This window comes from Chelonia mydas, chromosome 9, assembly GCF_015237465.2.
Source record: "Chelonia mydas isolate rCheMyd1 chromosome 9, rCheMyd1.pri.v2, whole genome shotgun sequence".
Lineage (NCBI taxonomy): Eukaryota > Metazoa > Chordata > Testudines > Cheloniidae > Chelonia > Chelonia mydas.
The window spans coordinates 45061173-45088597 of record NC_057855.1 but is presented as its reverse complement, the minus strand read 5'-3'; the positions used below and the strand labels follow the sequence as shown (position 1 = coordinate 45088597).

The window sequence follows — 27425 nt, the reverse complement described above, 5'->3', positions numbered from 1 at the left end:
ACACCAGACCAGTAGCATGTAGTCGGGAATCATTGCAGAACAAAGCATTGCAGCATATGTTTGCTGGCATTCAAACAACATCCATTCTTTATCTCTCTGTGTTATCCTCAGGAGAGTGATATCATTCAGGATCACCTGGTTGAAATAGGGTGCTTTTCTTAAGGGGATATTCAGAGGTGCCCATTCCTGCTGGGCTGTTTGCCTGTGAATGAACAGAAATGCTCCCCGTTGTTAGCTACGGGGAGGGATGAGGGGTTAGCCATGCGGTGCGGGGAGGCAAAATGCAACCTTGTAACGAAAGCACATGTGCTATGTATGTAATGTTAACAGCAAGGTTTACCGTGAAAGAGTGTACCCATTGTTCTATAAAATGTGTCTCTTTAAATACCACTGTCCCTTTTTTTTCTCCACCAGCTGCATGTGTTTCAAGGATCACAGGATCTTCTCCTTCCCAGAGGCTAGCAAAGATTAGAAGGCGAAAAAAACGCACTCATGATTAAATGTTCTCTGACCGCATGCTGTCCTCCCACACTGACAGAGCACAGAAAAATGCGTGGAGGCAGACAATGTCACAGTGGAGGAAAGCACAAAATGACCAGGAGGAGACGTGGTGGGCTGAAGAGAGTAAGTGGCGGGCTGAAGATGATAGGTGGCGGCAGCGTGATGAGAGGAGGCAGGGATTCAGTGCTGAGGCTGCTGGAGGATCAAACTAATATACTCCAGCGTATGGTTGAGCTGCAGGAAAGGCAGCTGGATCACAGACCACCACTACAGCCCCTGTGTAACCAACCACCCTCCTCCCCATGTTCCATAGCCTCCTCACCCAGGCGCCCAAGAACACTGGGGGGGCCTCCGGCCACCCAGCCACTCCACCCCAGAGGATTGCCCAAGCAACAGAAGGCTGGCATTCAATAAGTTTTAAAGTGCTGTGTGGCTTTGTCCTTCCCTCCTCCACCACCTGTCCCAGGCTACCTTGGCAGTTATCCCCCTATTTGTGAGATGAATTAATAAAGAATGCATGAATGTGAAGCAACAATGACTTTATTGCCTCTGCAAGCGTTGATCGAAGGTGGGAGGGGAGGGTGGTTAGCTTACAGGGAAGTAGAGTGAACCGTGGGGGGTGGTTATCAAGGGGAAACAAACAGAACTGTCACACCATAGCCTGGCCAGTCATGAAACTGGGTTTCAAAGCTTCTCTGATGCACACTGCGCCCTCCTGTGCTCTTCTAACTGCCCTGGTGTCTGGCTGTGCATAACCAGAGGCCAGGCAATTTGCCTCAACCTCCCACCCCGCCATAAACGTCTTCCCCTTTACTCTCACAGATATTGTGGAGCACACAGCAAGCAGTAATAACAATGGGAATATTGGTTTTGCTGAGGTCTAAGTGGGTCAGTAAACTGCGCCAACGCACTTTTAAATGTCCAAATGCACATTCTACCACCATTCTGCACTTGCTCAGCCTATAGTTGAACTACTCCTAACTACTGTCCAGGCTGCCTTTGTATGGCTTCATGAGCCATGGCATTAAGGGGTAGGCTGGGTCCCCAAGGATAACTATAGGCATTTCAACATCCCCAATGGTTATTTTCTGGTCTGGAAAGAAAGTCCCTTTCTGCAGCTTTTGAAACAGACCAGAGTTCCTGAAGATGCAAGCGTCATGTACCCACTCCAAATTGATTCCCAACTGACCGGTAGCTGTCTGGCGTTGCAAGCTACAACAGGGCTATTGCCACTCGCTTCTCAACTGTGAGGGCTGCTCTCATCTTGGTATTCTGGTGCTTCAGGGCAGGGGAAAGCAAGTCACAAAGTTCCATGAAAGTGCCCTTACGCATGCGAAAGTTTCGCAGCTACTGGGAATCATCCCAGACCTGCAACACTATGCGGTCCCATCAGTCTGTGCTTGTTTTCCAGGCCCAGAATCGGCATTTCATGGCATGAGCCTGCCCCATTGCCACCAGGATGTCCAAATTGCCAGGGCCTGTACTTGGAGAGAAATCTGTGTCCATGTCCTCATTGCTGATGTCACCTACTCGCCCGGTTTTGCTTTGGCAGGTTCTGGTGCTGCATATACAGCTGGATAATGCGTGTGGTGTTTAATGTGCTCCTAATTGCCAAAGTGATCTGAGCAGGCTCCATGCTTGGTATGACGTCTGTACAGAAAAAAGGCATGGAACGATTGTCTGCCATTGAATCTCTGATGGAGGGAGGGGTGACTGACGACATGGCTTACAGGGTTGGCTTACAGGGAATTAAAATCAACAAAGGGGGTGGCTTTACATCAAGGAGAAACAAAAACAACTGTCACACAGAATGGCCCCCTCAAGGATTGAACTCAAAACCCTGGGTTTAGCAGGCCAATGCTCAACCCACTGTGCTATCCCTCCTCCTGGTAGTCCAGGTAGGACTGAATCTCCATTAAACTTTTCAAGGTGTCCCTGACAGACTTAATCTAAATGATTGTCAGCCATTGATTTCACGGAGGGGGGGAGGGGGGAGCAAATGAATAGAAAACAAATCTGGTCTATTTCTTGTTTTGATGCACTCCATCTATCTTTTACATCTTTGGCTGGCAGCAGATGGTGCAGTAGGACTGCTAGCCACCCTCATCTCCTGGCTGCTCGCCAGAAGACGGTGCAATACGACTGCCGGCAGGACTAAAGAGAATGACCTGGTTGAGTCACTCCTATTTCAGTCCCTGCGCCCATGTCTGCCCAGGCGCTCCTCACCGACCTTACTGAGGTGGCCAAGAGCACCTAGGACATGATGACGATGGTTATCAGGCCTATTGCACTGTCTGCTGCCACAATGCAATGGGTTGCTGCTGTGTAGCAATGCCGTACCACGTCTGCCAGCACCCAGGAGACGTACAGTGACAGTGAGCTGAGCGGGATCCATGCTTGCCGTGTTATGGCATCTGCACAGGTAACCCAGGAAAAAAGGCGTGAAACGATTGTCTGCCTTTGCTTTCACAGAGGGAGAGAGGGAGGGCCTGACGACATGTACCCAGAACCACCCACAACAATGTTTTTGCCCCATTAGGCATTGGGATCTCAACCCAGAATTCCAGTGGGCGGCGGAGACTGTGGGAACTGTGGGATAGCTACCCGCAGTGCAATGCTCCAGAAGTTGACGCTAGCCTCAGTACTGTGGAAGCACTCTGCTGAGTTAATGCACTTAGAGCATTTTGTGTGGGGACACACACAATCGACTATATAAAAACGATTTCTAAAAAACTGACTTCTATAAATTAGACCTAATTTCATAGTGTAGACATACCCTAAGACTAAAACTTAATTTCAGCAAGTTACAATCTGTCTAAGCAGGTTTCTCACCTATATTCAGTTCCCAGAGACCTAAAATCCCTTGACTGAAGAATGGAATGTTCTGTGATTTCAAGAGGTCTGGCCCCTGTAGTCCCTCCAGAGTTGTATGTCAAAATGGCTTTTCCTCTCTGCTTATCTCGTCCCAAAGTTCATTGACCCTGCTTCTAGAGGGCTTCCTGGGGGGGCAGTCTCCATCCCCTGTCGAGATTAAGTAGCCACCTTTCCTACTTGCTCTCCTGATGGTTTTGTTTACCTTGTCTGTAAATATGCTTTTCTTTATGTGGTCACACCTTGCCTAACTTACATCGAAAACACATTCAAGCAGGTGGAACCTCCTTTCTTTGTCTGGAACAAGCCACAGGCATGATTTAGACACTCCTTGCCAAATACATTTTAGGAACATCTTTCCAGCACATCTCTACACACACTACAGTGTATAGTTCTTTGTGGGTTTACTGAACATACATCATGTGAGAATATTAATGATCAGTGAGTTATTAGTTTTCCTATACCTCTGTGTCACAACTGTCTAAGGCAAAGTTCTTGGCTTTGCCTGGGAGAGATCAATGTTGGGGTAAGGCATTAGAAGTGGCTCTCCCCAGTGGCTCGGTAGGAGGCCTGTGAATGGATCCAGGGAGGGACTTAGCCAAAGAAGTTGGTGCAGAGAATGTGGTCTGGTCTGGCCCCCATATACACGGAGGTTTGGAAGGACCGTGAAGGCATGGGGAGAGGGCTGGATGATTTACGTTGAGTGGAACTGTAAACAAGTAAATAAACTGGACTCCGAAGGGGAGATTTAGTTGGAGGCACTAGTTGGGTGGCGGTGGTTTGGTAGAAAGAAGGAAAACTGAGGAGCTAGGAAGGGGGTATGCCAAACTAATGTGCGGGCTTACACTGTCACAGTGTAATCAAGTAACTGATGGAAACCCTCTTCTGCACCAGTACAGCACACCTACAGTAGGGGGTTGCAGAGATATAATTACATCAGTGCAGTTACAGTGCTGCTGGAATCCTAGGGTTCTCTGAGAATCTCAGCTTTAATTTTTTTTAAATGTTAGCCCTCGAGGCTGCAAAGAAGCTTGAAAATGTGACCTGAATGCACTCTAGAGGCTCAGAAACCAGCAGGTAAACACAAACAACCCCAAACGTACCATTTTAAAATAATCGCATGGAGTTTAGTCCAGTCTCATGATTTCTTGGGGCCTGACATGATTTTTAAATGCTTGGGGTTAACAATCTTGAGTTCCTTAATCTAGACAAGGGCTTGTACTTGTATTTAAGTTTTCAGCCTCTTTCATATCTTTACTACTACACCAGTAGAGAGATGCTGAAGTGCACTCATTGAATAACAGGCAGTGTACTACAGTTTGTGGGGCATTGGAATCACCAGGTTTTCAAGGTCTTGGAGCAGTCAGACTGCCAGATTCTGCGATGTGCAAATGAATTTCAAGGGTATTGTGTGTGTGTGTGTATACACACACATACACATTGTCCTTGGGGAGGGGAAGATCACTTATGGGTCCTGAACCCAGGTCCTTGGCTCATTTGTGGAATTGAATGTGGGACTGCTTGAGGTAAAGGACCTGAGGTGAAATCCTGGCCCTGTTGAAGTCTAGCACAAAACTTCCATTGACTTAAGTGTCCAGGTTTCACCCCAGGTCCCTTATCTTGGAGGCTGTACCAAGCTTATTAAAAGGACAACCGTTTTTCCCTGAAGACTTACTGGGAAAAGTCTTCACTACATTAGATAATTTTCACATTTTATGAAGAGAAAACTTGAAACAATTATTTTTCAAATTGAAAACCTTTGTTTAGAAACATTTTGTTTTGAATTTTGGGGTAGTCTCCTCTGTAGTACACACGTACATGTACGTGTGCACACACACACACACACAGAGCGTGGGAAAGGGTTTAACATTTATTTTCTTACTCTTAATTTGTTGGGTTTTTTTTAACTTTCACACTTTCCCAGTTGGGGGGGGGGGAACAAAAAGTTAAGTGCACATTTTTGATTATTTTCAAAACTTTGCATTTTTTGAAAAGTCAAAATGAATTAAATCTTTTCTCACAAGCTACGTTCTCAAAGGGGAGAAAAGACTTGTAAAAAAAAATGTTGACCAGGTCAACCATCAACTTCTATGCTGAGGGGGTGACTTCCCCTTCAGGATTCCACAGTTGATGCTTCCGGCCACACTGTTGAGCTCAGACTATGTTCATGCCACCAACAGGATGAGGGTTTGGCCCTGTGTCTCTTGAAATCACTTCCATTGCAGTCCCATGGTCAGTGTTCATTGACACACATGTGTGTAGCGTGAGAATATTTCTATCCAGGTCCCATCACCATAGAATCCTTGTCTTCGCAACAACTCATGGTGTTAGGGAAGTATTATTCCCATTTTACAGCAGGGGAACACAGGAAGATTTACTGACATTCCCAGGATCACACAAGGAATCTGTGGCAGAGCCAGGAATTGAACCCACGTTGCCTAAGTCCCTTGTGCTCTTAACAACAGGACCAGATTTCCTTCCTGGAGATTTTTTCGTGAGATTCGCTCTCTGATCAGAATATTGTGGAAGGCCAATTAGCTGAGATGTATTGTGTATCGTCATGGAGACTGAGGCAGTGCTGATCTTCGGCCTCTGCAGTGGCGTAGGGCTTTAGGTACCGAAGGCTCCTGAACATGAAGGGTACGTTTACACTTGGAGCTGGAGACATACTCACACTCGCTGTCATCAAGCTAGCATGCTAAAGTGTAGCTGTGGCAGTGGAATGCACTAGCTACCTCAAGTAGGGCCCTATAGACTCCAAGGCTAAGCAATCGAGACAGCTAGCCTGTCGTCTCACCCCCTGTGGTGGCCCAGCTGTGCTCTATTTTTTCAGTGCACTAAACACTGAGAGCTAGTGCGAGGAGGATACCTCCTTGAGCTGGGATCACATCCTCAGCACCTAGTGTAAACATACCCATGCATTTCACCAACCCATCCTCAATGGACTGCTAGTCATCATGATTGGTATCATTTGTTATAGTCTTGGCCTAAGAACCCTAATCCTGCTTCAGAGCCACACGCTGGGCAAATAACAAAGAAGTCTGTCCCCAGAGCTCCCGGTCTGCATGGCAAACACAACATAGCAGGTGCCTGAAATGTGACGGGGTAGTTGGGAAGATGAAGTAACTGTAAAATGAACAGAGTTTAGCAGAAAAGCAGCAGTCACAAGTAGGTCATCAGAGAGCTCAGATCTTCACAGAAAGGTTCAAGGGCATGAGGCAAATATGGGGTGGGATGGTGGGAATCCCGACATAGTCCCAGGTTGTGGGCAGCTGGGTGGAGTTTATTTAGCTCTGGAGATGGTTAACGCATACGCAAGAAACCCCCTCAAGTTATGTTTTAAATAAAAGGGGTAAAACATACATAGCCTGCAAGAAAAAATATTTGCACCAAAAAATCTACCAGCTGCCTCTGTATTTTACGAAACAAAACGTGGGGTTTTTCCTCCTCCGATCAGTTCTCTTTATATCAGACTGTTCCCATGAATAATGTAAATGAGCATTTGCCACCTGAGGTGAGGCTAATTAAAATGTTAAATGTGACTTTAAATGGAGTGTCTACTATTACTTCATCATGTTACATATTATGAGCATCACTTGTTTAACTAAAAGCTTGCTTCCCGCTGGTTAACAGCCATCTGTGAGAGCAGAGACAGAACTTTATGTGCCCATGATTTGAGCTGCATGCCGTGTTTAACAGTGATTAATGGATGCAGTTATAAATAAGTGTGTGTATGTGGATAGTAATCTTTAGAAGAAGGTTATAAAGTGAATGTCAAAGTGAAAAGTCTAACACTAGGATGTCTCTGAAGAGGCACTGATCCCCTTTAGATTCTTTCCTAATCACTTTTTTAATATCATCACCTTCCATTTCTCCTCTGCCACAATCTTTACATGCTAATGCATTTATAGGAAAATTATGCTCAGTGGGAGACTTTCTAAAATGGGGCTTATTGTTTGGGGGAGAAGATTCATGTCTTCTCAAACGGAATTGTGCAAATCCATTTGTCAATATGCATGAAATTAATGGGGAGGCAGATACGTTTATAGATTGCTGTGTAGATTGTGTATATGGGTTCAAGCTGCAGAAGGGAAAAGACACTTTAAAGCAGGGGTTTCAAACTCCCGGCCTGCGGGCCATTGTGGCCCGCTAATCTCCCCAATGTGGCCCGCGGGGCTTCAGCAGTTTTGGGGTCGGGTCTTTCTCTTGGCCCCACCTGCCGCCCCTGGGTGCTCCCACCCAGGGGTCCAGGCAGCGCAGCGGAGCTGAGCGACGTCAGCCTGTTCACTCCAGTGGCTGCCGGCCCCACCCTGCGACCCCGGGGCGGGGTGGGGCTGTGCCTCTGCACACTGCCCCCGCCCCGAGCGCCCCTGTGGCCAATGGGAAGCTGTGGGGGTGGTGCCCGGGAGCAGCAGCTTGCAGATGCCCCCCTGGCTTGCCCCGCCTTGGAGCCCCAGGTAAGCGCCGCACCCTCACCCCCTCCCCGCATACCCCTCCCACCCCCAACTCCCTCCCAGAGCCTGCACACCCTCCCTACACACCCCCCGCCCCCAAACTCCCTCCAAGAGCCTGCACCCCCTCCCCCTTCCCACACACTCCCTCCTGCCCCCAAACTCCCTCCCAGAGCCTGCAACCCCACCCCCTCTTCCTGCACCACCACCCATCCCGCCCCAGCTCAGAGCCTGCACCCAGCATCCAAACTTCCTCCCAGAGCCTGCACCCCAATGCCCTACCCCAGACCTCCTCCCCCACCCAAACTCCCTCCCAGAGCCTTAGGCAGGTGGGGGGTGGGGGTTTTGGTGGGGCAGAGTTGGGGGGGTAGGTTCTGAGTGGCATGAGTGACATTATTGGCCTGCTGGGAGGATTTGAGGACTGGCACTGGCCCTAAGGTAAATTGAGTTTGAGACCCCTGCTTTAGAGGCTTGTACCTGCTCCTGAGTCCTGTGTGCCAACTACACCTCTCTGAACCATGCTGCCACATGGAGGCAAATCCTGCCCTGTTTCCAAGGCTGCAGGGATTCTCTTTGCAGAGGGACAGGTGTGGTTCTGCTGCATGAGTCCCCTAGGCCACACAAAGGATACCCATCCCCTGTGGGGTATGGAGTCAGGGTCCCCCTGCATGTCTGTGCAAGGGGGACAAGGCATGGATGCACCGGAGAAATGGCTGGGGATCTGTCACTGCACAGATCCTTCCATCCTAGCCCCACTGGAGATTCATGTAAAGGGCAACAGAGCACAGTGCAGTCATTGGGTTTCCCCCTGCCCGTATGAAGATTTGCCCCAGAGTATGCACAGATAATAGGCTATAGTGTGACTGGTTCTGGTGAGGTGCACTGAGGGTGGGACCACACAACCTCCTGCCATGACTGCAGTCCCTATCTTTGTGTGAATAAGGGCACTGCCCCGTCGGAGCACATATCACCCCAAAAGGGTTTGGGGAGAGCATAGGTGCTGGAACTAGGGGTGCTGCTGCATCCCCTGGCTTGAAGTGGTTTCCATTACACGCAGGGTTTCCAGTTTGGTTCCATGGCTCTCAGCACCCCCACCATACAAATTGTTCCAGCGCCCCTGGGGGAAAGGCAAATCCATGGCCCCCACCTCCACACCAGTCTATGACATTAGCTGGGAGCAGGCAGCCTCAGCCCACAGGGTTATTATTGTTGTTGGGTTAGCACCTCACCGCCCCAGTCAGGGTCAGGGCCTTGTTGCGCTAGGTGCCGAACAAAGGCAGTCCCTGCCCCAAAGAGGTAAAGCATGGCTCAGTTTGTGCAGTCCCGCCTGCTGCCCACTGTGATGCTCAGGGTGGGAGTTGATTTCTCTGGCTTCTGCTGTAGTAGGGCAGCTCCACACCGCTCCCAAGACAGCCGGGCTGGGATTTTCCAAGGAACCTAAGAGAGTTAGGCACCCCGTGAAATTCAGTGGCCTTTGGGTGCCCTTTGTCTCCTCTGAGAATCAAATTCCAGTGCCTAAATGGCACCAATTGCCCCTGTTTAATAAGGTTGCTCAGCTTCTTGTATACAGTGTTCAGTAAACTGACCTCTCTATGTATTTACCATGAACATCGAGACCTTACTTATCTGGCGCAGAAGGAAACAGTTAGGCCCAAATGACTTGGCAGCTGAGGCTCACATTTTGTCCTGTGAGTAATATGGAGCCAGGCAGATGTACTAGTAATGAACTGAGCATTTGAATGAGTCTCATCTACCCATTGAATTATAAGGATAGGATACTTCTGACTGTGTGATGACACTCAAACTTGGCTCATCCTTATCAGTGCCTCTGATATACTGTGCCTCTATTTGCAGAATATCAGGGGATGCTAATCAAGTTGTCTTCAAATATCCGAGCTCCCAGCATTTTTGAGGAAGTGCTAGTGTAATGCTTTACCCTGTCGTTTTTCTTTTCTATTATTTTAAAGCTGAGTGAGTCACCTATCTGAATATAGCTGTGACAATAGTCCCTGCTATACCATCAAGCCAATAGTAGAATACCAAATCCCCCTGAGCTAGCTAAATTAGCACTAAATAGGAAATCTATCCATTTCTTAATTCCCAGAAAATTAAATTAGCAGATACTGAGCCAAATGTCTCCTGCTCAAAGACGCTAATCATTAGATATTTTACTAAGAGCCAACAGAGGCAAGCAATATTCCAAATATGACCAGTGGTCACCACCATTATCACCCTGCTTGCATCCACTGTTCATGCAAATGTCCAGCACACATTAACAGCCCCCATTCCCAGTATCTGTCACCACTACAACTTGGCAAACATAAGGGCTTAAAAAGAAAAGGAGTACTTGTGGCACCTTAGAGACTAACCAATTTATTTGAGCATAAGCTTTCGTGAGCTACAGCTCACTTCATCGGATGCATACTGTGGAAAGTACAGAAGATCTTTTTATACACACAAACCATGAAAAAATGGGTGTTTACCACTACAAAAGGTTTTCTCTCCCCCCACCCCACTCTCCTGCTGGTAAGAGCTTATCTAAAGTGATCACTCTCCTTACAATGTGTATGATAATCAAGGTGGGCCGTTTCCAGCACAAATCCAGGGTTTAACAAAAATGTCTGGGGGGGTGGGGTAGGAAAAAACAAGGGGAAATAGGTTACCTTGCATAATGACTTAGCCACTCCCAGTCTCTATTCAAGCCTAAGTTAATTGTATCCAATTTGCAAATGAATTCCAATTCAACAGTCTCTCGCTGGAGTCTGAATTTGAAGTTTTTCTGTTGTAATATCGCAACTTTCATGTCTGTAATCGTGTGACCAGAGAGATTGAAGTGTTCTCCTACTGGTTTATGAATGTTATAATTCTTGACATCTGATTTGTGTCCATTTATTCTTTTATGTAGAGACGGTCCAGTTTGACCAATGTACATGGCAGAGGGGCATTGCTGGCACATGATGGCATATATCACATTGGTGGATGTGCAGGTGAACGAGCCTCTGATAGTGTGGCTGATGTTATTAGGCCCTGTGATGGGCTTAAGTTTTAGCAAATGCATTGAGGAAGCTAATGCAGCAGTGGCTTGCAGTCACAGATTGCTTTCCTTGTTCCTTGTATGGAATTTGTGACTTTCTCATGGAAACTGCACAGTCTGGGAGTTGAAGACAATGACTCTGAGGAAGGGGATTTGCTGGGAGGAAGGTTCAGGGCATGAGGTGGGTAAGTTTGAGGGAATGATAAAAGTTTCTACTGGGGTTGGAGAGTAGGGAAGATAAGAAAACAGCTAAGGTTTGCTAACAAGACAGAGAGGTGAACATAACATGGGGACAGGAGAAAGGGAGGGGCAGGGAAAGGTAGCCCAGCTGACCTTTCCTGTGTGTTCCCATGTATACTGTAACCATTTTGGTCAGGGACATGTTTTCCTTGTATGTCTGAGGCATCCAGGACACTCTTGACTGCAAGACAGATATATAGTCTGGTTCCTTGCCCCATCTCAAAGCCTATGGAGCTGTGAGAAGTTTTGCATCAAAATCAAAGTTGCTGCAAAATCCACCAACCAGCTGTGGAAACAAATGAAGTTACTGTGGCATAAAGAAAAAAGAAAAGGAAAATTGGATTAAACTGGGCCTCTGACAGTAAGATTTTGCCTGGGAGAGTGGTGCTAATTATCCAAGGCCCTGATCCTGCGAACACTTTAGTTCCCCCCACTTGCTCTGGCTGGGGCCCCAAGAGACCTTAATCTGCCTCTGAGCACACCAAGCAGCACAGCTCAACTGGCATAGTGGGGCTGTCATGTACTTCTTGGCAGAGACCAACAGCAGATTCCCCCTCTCAGGGAGGGAGGGAAGGAAGAAATTGTGACTGTGTCACAATCCCTGCCTGATCTGCATCTCTGACAGTGCAGCTACATGCTGCCCCTAGCTGTGGACCCTGAGTCAACGCTTCATCTGGCTCTTCAATCAGAGCCCCCATTCCCCAGCTCTTACCCAGAGCTCAGGTATTCTTAATACAGCTTTCAAGCAATTGTGTTTAGACCCCAGCTTGTACTTAGGCTCCGAAAGTTTGGATGATCCATAAGCTTTGCGTGAGCATTTTAATTTAGTGGAGCTGCTCCAAAGTGAACTGAGCCTTTTGAACTTCACCCAGTGCTACTTAAAAGTACTATGCGGTATGGCCAGCCATTAATCATCCCTGAGCCTTAAATGATGGATTCTTAATGAGTGCAAAAGGAACCGAATATAAATGAAAACAGGTTTCATTTTAAAACAATTTAAACCTCCTTTTCATCTCTGAAGATAATAGGATCTGATTCTTCTATAATGGAAATTAGCTATGAATCTTAATTATTAGCCTGGAACTATTAATTTCCATTCCTCCAGTTCACAAAGAGTGAGCATACGCAGGGCTTCCTATTCCACCTTGACATCACTTAAAAAAAAAGGAAAATAATGCAAATGTTTTCAAAATCTATTCTGAGAATCAGATTTTGATGGCCTACTCACCCTGAGTAGTAACTTACTTGGTGAGTAGCCCTGTTTACTTCAGTGGGGATACTCACAGTGGGAAGTACTACTCCACGTGAGTAAAGCTGTAAGTGCCCTGGTATATTTGAAAGAGTTCGAATTGGAGCATGAACCCCTTTCTGCCCCTTTTGAGTAGCTACTCACATATGAATAAGTCCCATAGACTTCACTAGGACTGCTTGTGTAACTGCTCTTCAGTGCGGGTAAGGGGCTCATGTTCTGGTCCAATGTTTATTTTAGAACATAAAAGAAGTTGTGTTCAGTTTATTGGATGTCTTTAAACATATTTGGGATGTAAGAGTGACAATAGGTTTATTATCTTCACTGCTGTAATTTTTAGGATTTGTAGTTATTGGATGGAAACCATTGCATGGAAAATACACCACTCTGCAGTGCTGGATACATATTCAGATTTTCCTAATGAATCCTGCCACTTTTCTCTGCTGTAAAGTAAAGGCTATGAAAAAGAAAAGAGCCAATAGGACAGGAGGAGTTATAGAAATGTATGAATCAGGGAGTAGGTCTAAAATAAGAAATGATTAAGCAGACTTGGCTGCTCTAATAAGGAGAACTCAAGGGGGAAAATAAAAATGATAGAAAAAGATAACAGGAGATTGTAACAGACCTTCAGGGTGGAGAAGGAGGGCAGTGAATGTGCGAAATGTTTATGCAGGTTCATAAAGAACCTAGCACAGTGATCATGGAGAATTTTAATGACCCTGCTATTGACTAGAATAAGGATTGCAGAATGGCTGGGAAAGGATGAATATTTCTGGTAGTTGTTTCGGGACAGTTTTCTTGCTCTTTTTCTTCAGAAATCAACAAGATCAAAAGCTGTAGCTGTTGGAAATGAACCTGAAATGACAAATAAAAGGTAGTCATCTTCCGAGGTGAACTGAGCATTATGCCATCAGATTTGTGTGAGGTACTTGGGAGGATATGTTCAAAGGCAGCGGCACAGAAATATTGGATTTTAAAAAGGCAGTTTTGAGAGAATGTGAAAAGAGTCGAATGAAAGTGATTGAAGAGAGCTATTGTCCAGAAATTTTGCTCAGGAACAGTGGGAGGTACAGTTGGTGAAGAGGAGATACTGATGCTGTAACTGTTTAGTTCTAAATAACCTCTTACTGTCCATAAGAGCGATAGAAGCCACCCTTGTTCAGCAAGAAAATTACTGTGTGCCAAAAAACAGGGGCCAGGTCAATTTGTCCTGTGGGTGGGAAGGAAGAAAGTCTCGGGAAGGGGGGCAACTTCGCCACAGTTTGATCAGGGACATTGCCCCCACCCCACTCACTGGAATAGCTGGGTAATTTGTCCACTTGCCCTACGGATCCCCCAAGATCTGTGAAGATCCCTGAGGATCCACAAGAGGCCAAGGTCCTCCATGTGGACAGGAAGTTCCCTGTGCCTCTGCACTGGTCTGGGTGCCCTCCCTAGCTTGTCCCTAAGGCTGCGAGGGCTTCCTCTCTCAGCAGATGCCCCAGAATTCCCATTAAAAGGTGTTTCTACAGTCTACAAGGACTCCTTAGTGGATTCCCTGCTGTCCTAGCAGGTCAGGGCGCTCCACTCCCAGCCCTGTGCCTACTTTCTCCAAATCCCTGCTGCGATGGGCAGCATTCTCTTTGCAGGGATAGCAGCAGGGGAAGGCAATGCCCTAGAAGAGAGACAGCCCTGCTCTACAGCCAGGCGTCTCTCCTTGCATGGCTAAAGAGGAATTTTGGCTGAAACTTACCCCAATGCTACAGAAATGAGACAAAACTAAATGAGGGCCCAATAATAAAACAATGGTGGTTGGAAAGCAAAGTGCATCCAATTCCAGGATTGTATAAGTATTGAGGACTCCATTTTAAAAGGTTAATAAATAAATGTTAGAAGTACATTACAGACATGAATCGCCTGAGTTATAGATGGCTGTAAGAATATAGAATCTTAGAAATGTGGGCTGAAAGGACGGAATGTCCTTTAGTTCAGCCCCCCGCACAGAGGCAAGACCAAGTATACCCCTGACAGGTGTTTTTGTCCAACCTGTTTTTAAAAGCCTCCAATGACAGGAATTCCACAACCTCCCTTGGGAAGTCTATTACAACCCTTAGAGTTAGAAAGTTTTTCCTAATATCTAACCTAAATCTCCCTTGCTGCAGGTTAAGCCCATTTCTTCTTGTCCTACCTTCTGTGGACGTGGAGAACAATTGACCACCATCCTCTGTATAACAGTCCCTAACGTATTTTCAGACTATCATGTCCCCTCAGTCTTCTTTTCTCAAGGCTAATTCTTTCAACCTTTCCTCACAGGTCAGGTTTTCTAAACCTGTTATCACTTTTGTTGCTCTCCTCTGGACTCTCTCCAATTTGTACACATCTATCTTAAGGTGTGGTGCCCAGAACTGGACACAGTGCTCCAGCTGAGGCCACACCAGTGCAGAGTAGAGCAGGACAGTTACGTCCTCTGTCGTATCTGACATTCCTGTTCATACACCCCAGAATGATATTAGCCTCTGTTACAGCTGCATCACATTGATGGCTCATATTCAATTTTGATCCACCATAACCCCCCAGAGCCTACTCAACAGTACTGCAGCCTAGCCAGTTATTCCCCACTTTGTAGTCGTGCCTTTGATTTTTTCCTTCCTAAGTGTAGTACTTTGTGCTTGTCTTTATTGAATTACGTCTTGTTGAGTTCAGATCAGTTCTCCAGTTGATCAAGGTCACATCAAGTGTTATAGATGGTTATAAGTCATGGTTATGAGCAGTCTGTTGCACTCTATAACAACCAATTAAGTATTTTTTTAAAAATCTATTAATTTTATGAACTCTTTATAAACTATTTAAGCAGAACCTTAATAGGGAGTGTGCCTAGACATTGATCTAGTTGTAGATGTGTTAAGAAGGAAGATCTATATCTCTAATAATATTAGGGCAAATCCTGTTACTCTCATGGCTAAAAAAGCAGTGGAACTGCCATGTGTGGTTGGGGACAGGCTTTGGGTATGCTATGCTTTGTCCTGCAATGGCGTCACAAAACTATTCTGAGTGCTAAGTGGGGTAAGGTGACAAGCATGGACATTGGGTCTGCAATCTACACAGATCCACTGGCCCAAATCCCATTGTAACAGCGGGGCCCAGCAGCTACGGGTTGCTCAGCAATAGATATGCAAGTTGAAAAATTTCCCTCAGTGACTTCTCATTGGAAAATGGCCTCAACAAAATGGTTGTTTCCATGAAAACCCAAAAAACATATGAAGAAAAAGGTTCTCAGCACCTGGCTTCAGATTTGGTGGCGAGGGGTAGGGGCATATATTTGTGTGTGTGTATTGGACAGAGAAAGAGAAAAAAACAAGGTCTGTTTCCAGTAAGCAATGGGCAGCTTCTTCCAGTCCAGAAGGGAAAACATTTACTTGTGGTTACACTGGCGCTTCCAATTGACTTGCGTTGTGATTTTTGTCCTCCAGGGAATTCTCCTCAGCGGTTTGCATATGTAGAGTTATTAGTGTTAATTTTGGTTTTAAACTCTGTTTACTTCTGCCAAATTATTGAAATATATGTATAAAGTTAAAATAAGTTCTGTAACTCAAAGGGCCATTTTGTTTTGGTAAAAGGACAAGGTTACCTCCATCTTGTGTCAGGTTCTTGTTCCTTGGTACCAAGAAAAGGTGGGAAATCACAAAGGCGGGAAACTAGGTTTGCCTGGCAACAGCTCCCTGTAAAAGTGTGTGAGGGGAGGAGGTAGGGGTTCTTGATCTCTGGAGCTTTCGAGTGGTCAGAGGTTCAAGTGTCCAGCTCTCTTGCACTGCAGTACCATCTTGGCAGTAGCTATTGGCTTGCAATAGCTATTTACTAATAGGTTTGGGTTTGTTTATGCTTTTATTTGGGAAAGCAGACTGGCATACACGGACCTAGTCCGAGTAGTTAGTTCAATCTTACACACACAGATGACGCAAAGCGGGATAGGGTGGGAGTTAAAATAGGGATACATACATACCTGTCCCATTCATCTGCTGTCCACGGTTGGAGTTCATTGGTCCATCGCCGGCTTCGGTCGTCTGGATCCTGCCACCTTCCGCGTAAACATCTGGAAAGGTAGAAGAACATATATATATCATTAAGTGTATGAGTGTGTGCAAGTGGTATCCCAAGTTTCCAGAGTTGTTAATCCATTCCCCTCTCCTCCCTTCCTCTTCCCTTAGTTAAATAAACTGTTATTTACTTTTATATTTGGTGTGTATGTAGTTTTTTATATTCAGCTCTGATAGATGGGCTTAACAGGGGGACCCGGCAGGAGGTTACTGTGAGGCTCCCTGAAATCTTCTGTTCAGATTGGCCTTTAGACATCAAAATCCTTACATTAGGACATATTTCACCATTGTCTCACAGGCAGAAAAGACCTGTCCCAAGTCTCCTGTTCTGCCTCCATGACGTGCTCCCTTTCCTTGTTTGGGAGAAGAAGGTGCTTGAGAATGAGAAATGCTTCCTTCTTGGTTTCTTTGCTATGTTTTTGGGTGCTTTTATTTTTGTCTTAGAGGAAGAGCAACTTTGGAGGGACTCAACCTATTTCTTCTTCTTTTCAGCTCTATAGTGATCCTCCCAGAGCAGTATATAAGCTTACAGGACTTTCTCTCTCATTATTCTGAATTTTGTTTCTTCCCTTTCCTTTCAGAGAGGGATTAAGGCTCTTTTTCATTAGCTTTATGGAACATAGTCTCTCATGCTCCAGCAGACAGCTCCACCATCTGTTCTGCAATTAGCTGTTCACACTTAAACACCTCTGCTGCATCCTCCCTGGGGGTTGGGAGTCTGTTCTTTAGCTTCTTTTGTGTTTAGCTCATTTCTCCTGTGGCTTCTGGAACTGTTAGACCTGCAACTGTATGTGAAAATGATTGTGACAGGGGAAATCTGTAACAGTCACATACTTATTGCTACAGACTTTATTTGTAGCAGTCAAAAAAAAAAATAAGAGAAACCAAAGACAGGACTACTGGTAAAGAGAGATTGGATCTCCTGTAGGTAGGCGAGTGCAGTTATTCTGTAGAGTCTGGTATGCAGGTCACTGATTTGTGACACCTTCCCTTATGCTTCAGCACTAGATACAACAGGATATGCGACAAATGCTTTTCTCTGCTAAAAATATTGGGATGCTAAAATGTGCTAGATGGTCATATCGGTCAGTGTAACTTTCTACCTCCACTTCTTGCTACAAAACAGAACCTTCTAAAATCCCATCTCCATTCCCCAGGCCAGCTCTTAACCTGATGTAAATTGGTATAGCCCCATCAAAATGAATGCCAGATTACACTAGTTCAGGATTTAGTCCAGAATCTAATAAATCTTATGCACACGGGAGGGAATAGTGATTTAGACCCAGCTATGGAGAAAATCCTGTAGATTCCCAAGAAATGTTGTGGCCCTCAAATAACTTTCCTAACCCCTGATCCTGCAAACAGATAGGCTAGCTTAATTCCCTGATCATTGGGACTCATGCTAGCACAGGGGTCTGCACAAGCATATCTTGAAGGACGGGGGCCTTAGAATTTCTGGAGTTTGCATATGGATTATCATTCTAACAACACACCATTTTAATGGCTTGTGGGCTTCCACCTACTAAATCCTCTTTCACAGTACCTGAACACGCATGACAGCTTTAGACTTGTAAGGTTTTGTGGGCCCAGGAGAGCCCGGCATTTCGTGGAAGTTATTGTATGTAAATAACTCATGTTACCACTGTAATTATTATATGTAATTTTGAAAAATCAGATTGTTTTTTAAAAGGGGATCTTTCCATAAAATGTTCAGATGACTTTAAGATCCCCACTGACTGACTGTATAAAGGTAACTAATCCCTGCCCTTGGACAGATTCCTGTACAGCAGACACAGTTGTTAAACATTTAAAATGAAACTACAGCTTGGCAGAGGTTACTCCCAGAAGAGTCACTAACCTCACTTCTATTTATGCAGCCCTTTCTCTAGGTAGTTCTTTGTTTATTTTATTATTGTTTGTGATATATAGTGGAAACTGAGAGGCTTAGTACAAATAATGGTCTTTTAACGCCCACAATCTTTTATTACATATTTCTTCTTCTGTCCAAATGCTTCCCTGCAACCAATTCTAGGTTTTAATGTGCTGAAGACGGTTTGAAAAAAAAATTGGTAAGGGCCCAGATGTGCAATATTAGGCCTCAAGTAATGAAAACTTCCACAGATTTAGTGTAGAAAAGAACATTTGTTTTAACATAACACCTTCCATACCACAGTAGTTTATAAAGGCATATCTTAGATACTGAAAGCATGGTGCAAACAAACAGAAGCAATTATGTTTTTTACACACACACACCCATACACTTTCTTTTTACCTAGAGAAGGAGTGTTGAGAAGGATACTGCTGATGATTTACCCCAGTTATACATCTGGCTCATAATCTGTCATTTTTACCAAGACAGGAACCAAAGATGGGCAAGAGAGGTTACCTAGGAAGGTGGTGGAGGTTTTTAAGGCCCGGCTTGACAAATCCCTGGCTGGGATGATTTAGTTGGGGTTGGTCCTGCTTTGAGCAGGAGGTTGGACTAGATGACCTCCTGAGGTCTCTTCCAACCCTAATCATCCATGGTTCTATGATTCTAGCAATCTCATCTGGAAGTCTGCCCTGTATTTCACTGCAATGTCATTACTGGCTCTGGAGCTATGTCCTGGTGTGGGAAGTGAAGCTGTGACCTTTGGGCTCCTAAGCAAAAATGCTTCCAAAAAGATTCTGGAGAAGATTGCAGAAGATAGCATGATGTGAGATATGGTGCAGTCACTGAAAGTTCAAAATGGCAGCAGAAAATGTTTCACTATGTTTACAGTTCTTATAGTTGGTTACTATTTTTTTTAAAAAAGATCTGTGTTTATATATCAAGGCCCAGGATTTAAGGTATTTAAGCACTCTTGCACTCAGCGTTGCTGTGCATAGTTAATTTAGGAGTCAACATATCATTTTCAAAAGGGATTTAGGCACTTAGGAGCCAAAATCCCATTGAAAGTTGATGGGATATTGAAAATAATATTTAGGCTCCCAAATAAGTTAGGCACAGTAACATTGAGTATAGCAATGCCTAAATACCTTGAAAAACCTGGGCCCCAGAGACCAAGAATATTGATCTAAACTTCTGTTGATATGATTCTTCAAGGGGCCTGATCCAACAACCACTGACTTCAGTAGGAGTGTTCCCATTGACTTCAAGGGGTGCGGTATCAGGTCCATAGAGAGAAGCTAAACATACGTTACACTAGAGCCCTACAATGTTACTTTCAACATCAGTTAATTATTTAAGCCCCACTTCTGCTCAGTGAGGTTGTGACTTTGGGCACAGTCCAGAGCAATGGATGACATGTATATTTCTCCACTGTAGGTAGCATGGGGATAGGAAGTGATCGTAATTTTGTTTCTGGTCTATACAAGCAGCAAATTACAACTTTCCCAGCACTCCGTTTAGGTGATGGACCCAAGCATTTGCCCGTTTCCCACCCTTCCCTGCCCTCCTGTCCCAGGGAAGCCGTACGCAGGCATGTAGCCCAGCTTTATAGCGTCATGCCTGCACCCAAAGTCTGGGGAGACTGTACAGGAGAGTGAGGGAGGAAGGCTGGGATCCACCCAGGGACTGAGCTGTTGCAATGCTGAGTGTCACAGTGCCTAACATTTGGGGTTCTATGTCCAGGACATCACTGGAACACACGATCCATGAAGCCTGAGTTCGGCGCCTAGGCTCCCTACACAAAAGAATGGAAAGAAATAGGACCCTTAGAAGGCGATCCGCAAAACCCAGCAGGCTAGGTGGCTCCCTGCCTAACCTAGCCAATGGGTGATGCCAATGAGAGGGGGTGTCTTAAGCCCCACCCCCTCACAGAGATAGGTGCCTAGATGCAGGCTGCAGGGCGATGCCTATCTCTGCTAGTGACTCACGACGTGGGAGGAGATAGGCATTTGCCTGCCTAACTCACGTGTGGGGCCTGATCCCATGGGCATGCTCAGAGGCCGCTTTACTTCACACAAAACAGGCAGGATGAGAACCACTTCCATCATAGCTTTTGGCCCAGCGGTTAGGGTACTCACCCAGAATGTGTCCATGGGATAGTCTGGTGTGGGTCTGTGTAAACCTCTTATTGAAGTTGTTCCACTTTAATTAAATATTAATTGGGCCAGTGAAAAAGTGAGTGACTCTACAGCCCCGTGGTTAGGGCACTCACCTGAGCAGTAGAAGATCCCTATTCAAATCCCTTCCCCTCATAGGAAGAGGGGGGACTTGAACTGGGGGTATTACATATCCTGGGTGAGTACCACTGAGCTAAAGGTTATAAGGGAGGTCCCCACCACCCACCCTGGCTGTTTTATGTGGAATTAGATGGCCTCTGAGCACGCCTACCTCATCGGGCCCCAAAGGCAAGATAGGTGGGAAAATGCTTTTCTTCCCCCGGTTCCTGGATCGCTCTGGGGCTTGGACAGGAGATAAGCATCCGGACACCAAGAGTGAAGCAGCTGTGTGTGTATTGCCCAGTGGCAGAACCATGGGTACCTAAAGAAAATCTTACTCGCTGAGGCACCTCCAGGCTTAGGTGGCAGCTGTGCATGGGTTTCATGGAGGCTCCTAAATCAGGTTAAGACACCTAAGTACCTTTGTGGATCTGGGCCCAAGTACCTCCCTTGCAGAGGCACATACTCCAAGCTGCAATCTGGTCTGTAGACATCTTACACTAAAAGCATGACAGAACTGAAGTTCCCCACATTCCCATAGCAAATGAGACCAGAATTTTCAGAATGGCTTGGCTCCCACTCTTGGACCGAGACTTTTAAAGCAGCTCAGCTTCCACTTGGGCAGCTAAGTGAGCGGCTTGATTTTCCAAAAGAGTGCTCAGCAGTTCCCTGGAAAACTGCTAAAAACCTGGCCCTAATTGTGGGGGTTGTGCACTCTTGAAAATCTGGTCCTAAGCATGGAAGATATGATGATCCCTGTCGTCCTCCTATTTTCATTAAAGTGTGGTCTCCCCACAACCCCTATATAGTCTAGGTGAGGCTAGTTTGCACAGGGTCCAAAGTATCCTGTTCCCTTCCTTATAGCTTACCACTATTTTATCTTATTTCTAATCTCTCTTCACTAATGACAGCACCTGAGGCACTGCTCTTTCCAGGAAAGGCAGATGACCAGCCTCTCCACAAGTACCACCGCAGATTACCTAGGAGAGGGGGGGTCAAGTAGCAAATGGCCAACAGCCAAGTACCTCGCCTTCAATACTTGCTTGTGGTCCAGCAGTCCAAACCCAGGCAGCTGCTGTCAAGACACAAGGCTGGCTTTTTACTCTTCTAACCTTTGACACCTGGGACCAGATCCTTAGTGGGTATAATCTGCCATTGTTCCATTGAGGTCAATGGAACAATGCTGATTTAAACCAGCTGAAGCTCTGGCTTAAAGAGTTGGGATTTGCTAACAGGCTGCTAATGGATTTTGCATTAATGCTAATGAAAGAAGTTGTGCCTGACCCAGCATAAACAGCAGCAATTCCATACGTGTTCTGCTTTATAAATATATCCTTCATGAAAAATGAACAGAAGAATGATGTAAGTTTAGTTGAGCCAAAATAAGTGATTCTTTGGTTTCATTCTTTGTAGTGGTGTGCTAAATCAGGTAGTTACCATATTCACACAACTAGCTGACAGCTTCTGGGACAGATTAATCAAGCGGAAAGAGAATGATTTTCCCTGAGAATTTCTATTTCAAGACTGCATCTTCCTTGAGTAATACCTTGGTAGAACTCAAATACTGATGCTGCTCTGTGTCTAATGTAATCTTTATTATGATGGATTTGTAAATAATTGAAAAGTACAGCAGACATTAACTCTAGAAAGTCCCCCAACCTTACTGAGCAAAGAATGCAAATTAATCTAAATTTATTTTTGTTTCCCACTGCACATAACTTCTGCCTTCAGAATTATAACCAAATGAAATAACACTGCTGTAGCTAAAAGAACACATTTTGTTAGTTTCACTTTATGTGTTACTCTATTTTTTAAAGAAAAAGAAGGTAACACAAGTGGATGATTTTGAAATATTGCTGGGCATCTTTCAACTAAAGAATTCTGGAGAAAGGATCCTAATGGATTGGAAAGTTCTTAGTGGCATTTTTATGTATTTTTAATTTATTCCAAAACATTTGACATCATCATCATCATCATGATAATTAATAATAATCTAAACCCTTTATTTTCTGAGCACCCAGAGAATGTGATAGATGCATGACATGAGCTGAACTATACCAAATTGATTATAATCAGAATTTGGGGAAATAAAAGTCCTTGCATTTTGAAATAATCAATAACTGGATTGTGGTGGTTACATCTCATTATTGTTCTGTGCTAAAAGTATTAGGGTTGCTGTTGGCCTACCCTATGTTAGCAGGTGTTTGGAATCCAGTACTGAAATGCTGACCCATTCCTCCTGACACACTGAAGCAGATGTGGCTCCTTTCCCCACCCTGATCATAAGGTTGGGCAGGAGTGGCCCTATGGGTAGAGGGGATGAAAGTCTTGGAGAGAGAGAGCTGATCCTGGGCAGAAAAAGATGAGGCTGAGTTCTGCGAGGTGCTCTTACAGCTGCTTATTAAAGAACAACGCAAGGAAAGAGGGCTCAGTTTGGGAATTATCTCACTGTGTATGCTGTGTGCTAGAGCAGTGTAAAGAATCTGCTTTTTCCTACTGTTCTTCTGAAATTGGATGGTATTAAGGCGCTGTCTCTTTCATTAGGGTTAAATTCCTGGAAGAAACTGACAAGTAAAGTTGCTGTAATGTACAGTGTGTCTCAGGCGAGTGTAATGTGTCTGGATGTATAGGCCTGGCTCCACAGAGGGACAAAACCATTGCGATGCTTAGCGTTATAATGCCTGGCTTTTAAGTGCCTAGACAATCACTGGAACAACATGATCCACAAAGCCTGAGTCCCAGAGGCAGGAACATAGGTGTCTAGGGAGCCTTTACCCTGAAAGTTTAGGTGCCAAGTGAAATTAGTTGCCTACAAGGTTTGGCAGCAGCTGAGCAGTTCTGTGGATCACAGTGGCACCTAAAACTGGGAAGAGACAGGCATCGAAGAATGGGATCCACAAAAGCCAGGATGCTAGATGGGCAGCTGCCTAAACCACCTGGGAGATGCCAGTGAGGGTGGGGGGGTGTCCAAAGTCCCTGCCCCCCAAGTTAGGTGCCTGTATCTCTTTGCAATCCACCACTGGAAACCCTTCTCCTGGAGTCAGGTGACTTTCATGCCCAAGTCATTTCTCAAGTGACTGAGTTAGGAGCTTGCCTCACTCCACACAAAATCTGTCGCTCCATTCTCCCGAATCTTGGCATTGACTGAAAAGAGTATTCGTACTGAACTGCAATTTGACTCAAAATGGCCAGAGGAGATGCTGGGGCTACTACCCACCTAGCCCAGCAGTTAGTGCCCTCACCCGGGATGTAGGAGACTTCAGTTCAATTTCCCCTTCAGACAGAGGGGGAAAGAAGATTTGAACAGGGGTCTCCCACCTCCCCAGCGGAATATGGGATCTTCTGACCTGGGCTTCCCTTCTTCTTTCTATATTAATTAGTCACTGACAGCAGAGGGATTGGACTCTGGGTCTCCAATCTCCCAAGTGAGTGCTCTAACCACCAGACTAGAGAGTTATTCTCTCTCTCTCTCTCCGGCCCCATAACTCTTCAGTTATGTTCCTTCTCCACACACACCATCGGACCCAATCCAGTAGTCATGTCAGAGGCCACCTATCAAATTGGGCCCCATGGTTTGGATAAGCATTCTTCTGCTTATTTCCCTACTTCATGGTTGGCATCGGAGCTCAGGCATGACAGGCATCTGAACACCTAGATGGAGCAGCAGTGCACATGCCCAGAGGCAGAAAGATAGGTGTCTAGGGAGGCTTTACCCTGAAAATGTAAGGTGCTAAGTAACATTAGATGCTTACAGGGTTTGGTGGCAGCCAAGCGGGATCACAGGAGCACCTAAAACTGTGGTTTAGGTGCCTATGTCTGGGGTTTAAAGGCCCAAGTACCTTTAGTTTCTATTGCCCAGATCCACACTTGAAAACTGTAGCCAGAACTACTATCCCAGTTCCTCCCACATGTATCAGTGACGCTAAATAAGTAATGAAGCCAAACTGTTAATTTCCATTAATATTAAGAAGACAACATATCCAAAGGTCTTCCCAAGGCAATAATGAGCCTCATAATGATAATTTGCCCATCTATGATGTCTTCCAATCAAGGATCTTTGTTTTGCAAACATTTAATTAAGACTCAATTAACAATATCACTGTACAGTGATAGTAGGCTAGTAGTATCCCCATTTTACAAATGAGTAAACTGAGATTATGTGCCACAGAACAAGCCAGCGACCAGGTGTTGGAGACACCCCGGAACTCCTAGTCTTCTGTTCTGACCTTTAGTTACCTTGCCTTCACCTTATCAGGTGCTTCCACAAGTTTATGTGCAGTGTACATGCCATTTTATCCTATTATTGCTCTGAAATCTCACTGAGTTGCTGTGTTTAAAAAAAAGCTCTCCTTCATATTCAAAGGCTTACTGGTGTTTATAATGGAATATGATTTGCATATAGCAATTATATCTCTTATTAGCTGTGATTGCAGTTTCAGTTAAAATAAATACCCTGCAGATCTGCTAAGGCTTCCATATCTGCCTTTGCAGCAACAGCAGACAATTTTAACAGTTATCTGTAGAAACAAATTACATTTCAGTTGTAAGTCATGACAGACATTATTAAACAGTAAATGGGGATGTTTACCCTATGATTTCCTACCGGATACTGTGTCTATCTGTATTAACAGCCTTTAGAGTTGTTTAGTGCTAATTTTACATATTCATTTATGTAATTTTAGGTTGTATCATACAATCAGACTCATAAGCAAAAATTTACAAATGACATGGTTTTGGTTTTTTTTCTTTTTGCAATTGGCATGATTCACCTGTGGCATAATTAATAGGAGTACAGAAAATTGACAAACTACGCCTTTCTGCTAGGGATGGGACATAGGGAGGGGAGTTTGAGATTGAGGATGGGGAGGGGAAAATTATAATTTCAGAGAGGAAGGTAGAGAGAAGGGGAGAGGAGAAAGGAAATACAAAGACGGGGCAGAAGCAGGTAAGGGAAGGAAGAAAGAAGGATGAGAAATAGATGGAAGAAGAGAGAAAAAAGAGTGGGGTGGGAAGACGAGATGTAATAAACTGGAAAGAGAAATGATCCCTTCACAGCAAGGTGTGAGAGCTGACCCAAAAGAGGGGATGGGGACATTGCTTCCCAGAAGGAAGGATAAAGTGGTGAAGCAGCAAGAAGATTCCTGGCTTCTGCTAGAACAGGGAAGAGAGTGGAGGCAGGGGTGTCTTTTCCCTTTCAGCTGGAAAAACAGAGCAGCACACACATCACCACCAAGAAGGGGCATTGGAAGCACACAGTAGTAGAACAGAATATTTTTACTGCTCTCCGCTGGAACGGATGACTGCAGAAGGTTTAGGGGTGGGTTAGGCCTTGGGGAGAGACTCACGCAGGGGGTAGTTGATTGGTGGGCAGCAAGGGGGTGGATACATTAGAACATGTTGGGTGGGAGCCTGACTGGGTGGGGAGCACATGCAGGTACCATATGGGGAGTGAGGGTGGAAGGGCAGTCGGAAACAGAGCATCAGGAGATGAAAGGGGACAATACATTGGGATGAGAACTAGAGCTCCCCCTAAAGTGATAATATACATAGCAAGTTACAGGATGCTTTTCTGCATTGTTAATTCAGATAGTTCCAGGCTCGCTGTGTGAGTGCCTTACCCTGCAGCTTTTCCTCAGGAAGGATAGTTGATCTGTGTTATCACCGCAGTACTCACCAAACGCAACAGGGGAGAGCAGCAATTTTATGCAGCCTTATTGTAAGCCAGTCTAAAGATCTTTTGGGGATGTGATGGCTGGGTTGACTGGACATCTCTTGATATTAATAGTGTTTGCTTTTGAGCCTCATAGGAAATAAAAAGCCCTAGACTGGTACTATGTTCAAGCCAAAAGAGAAGCCATTTACAGATGATAGCTATTTTTCCAATGCATTTCTTCAAACCTTCTTGTCACAGTAGAACATTTCTGGTTCCACATGCAGAAGCAACAGTTTATGGGATGGAAGTGAGGAAGTTAAGGCAGCAATGTGAATTTGGGAGCAAATGTGGAGGATTGTGACAGGCACCCTGTGTCCCCTCAAGAAGTTGTTTGAATCTTTGGCTTCTTTTTCCATGAAGGGTTTAGGACACTGTCCTTTTCTGGGATCTCGTGTGGGATGGGTGATTGGGTGAATGGATTATGAATAAGGCTGCGGGTCTGTCGTGGAGGTCATGGATTCCATGACTTTCCAGGACCTCAGTGACTTCTGTAGTGGCTGGTGTGACTGACCCTGGGCCGACCGCTGCCGGGGGAGTCTTGGGCCACCGCGGGTCCATAGACTAAAAAGCTGAAGTATTCAATACTTTTTTTGCCTTGGTCTTCACAGATAAGATCAGCTCCCATAGAAGACCATAGACTATCAGGGTTGGAAGGGACCTCAGGAGGTCATCTAGTCCAACCCCCTGCTCAGAGCAGGATGAATCCCCAATTTTTGCCCCAGATCCCTAAATGGCCCCCTCAAGGATTGAACTCACAACCCTGGGTTTAGCAGGCCAATGCTCAAACCACTGAGCTATCCTTCCCCCCCCCCCCCCCAGCAGCAGCAGCGGCGGCGGCGGTGGTGGCAGCGGCGGCGGCAGCGGCAGTCCCCGGCTGACCCCTGCCCCAGAGCACCCATGACGCTTCCCCCACCCCCCAGAGCCCTCCCTCCAGAGCACCCAAGATTTAGCCAGGGTTATATAGTACAAGTCATGCATAGGCCGTGAATTTTTGTTTAATGCCTGTGACCTCTCCATGACTTTTACTAAAAATACCCTTGACTAAAACAAAGTCTTAGTTATGAATGAAGTGTGAAAGGCAGTACAGACTTCAGTTGGTGGCTGCAACATTTTCTCTCTCCTTCCCTCCTTAGAAAATGATCAAAGG

At 45.4% G+C, this 27425-nt stretch overlaps 1 long non-coding RNA gene across 1 annotated transcript; it reads right to left on the bottom strand.

The window, feature by feature from the left end:
• Positions 1-12531: 12531 nt before the first annotated feature.
• On the bottom strand, positions 12532-21637 carry LOC122461839. Its single transcript, XR_006284048.1, has 3 exons — positions 21591-21637; positions 16326-16415; positions 12532-13201 (listed from the first exon to the last, which is right to left on the bottom strand). It is a non-coding gene; the product is annotated as an uncharacterized LOC122461839 (long non-coding RNA).
• Between the last annotated feature and the right edge of the window lie 5788 nt (positions 21638-27425).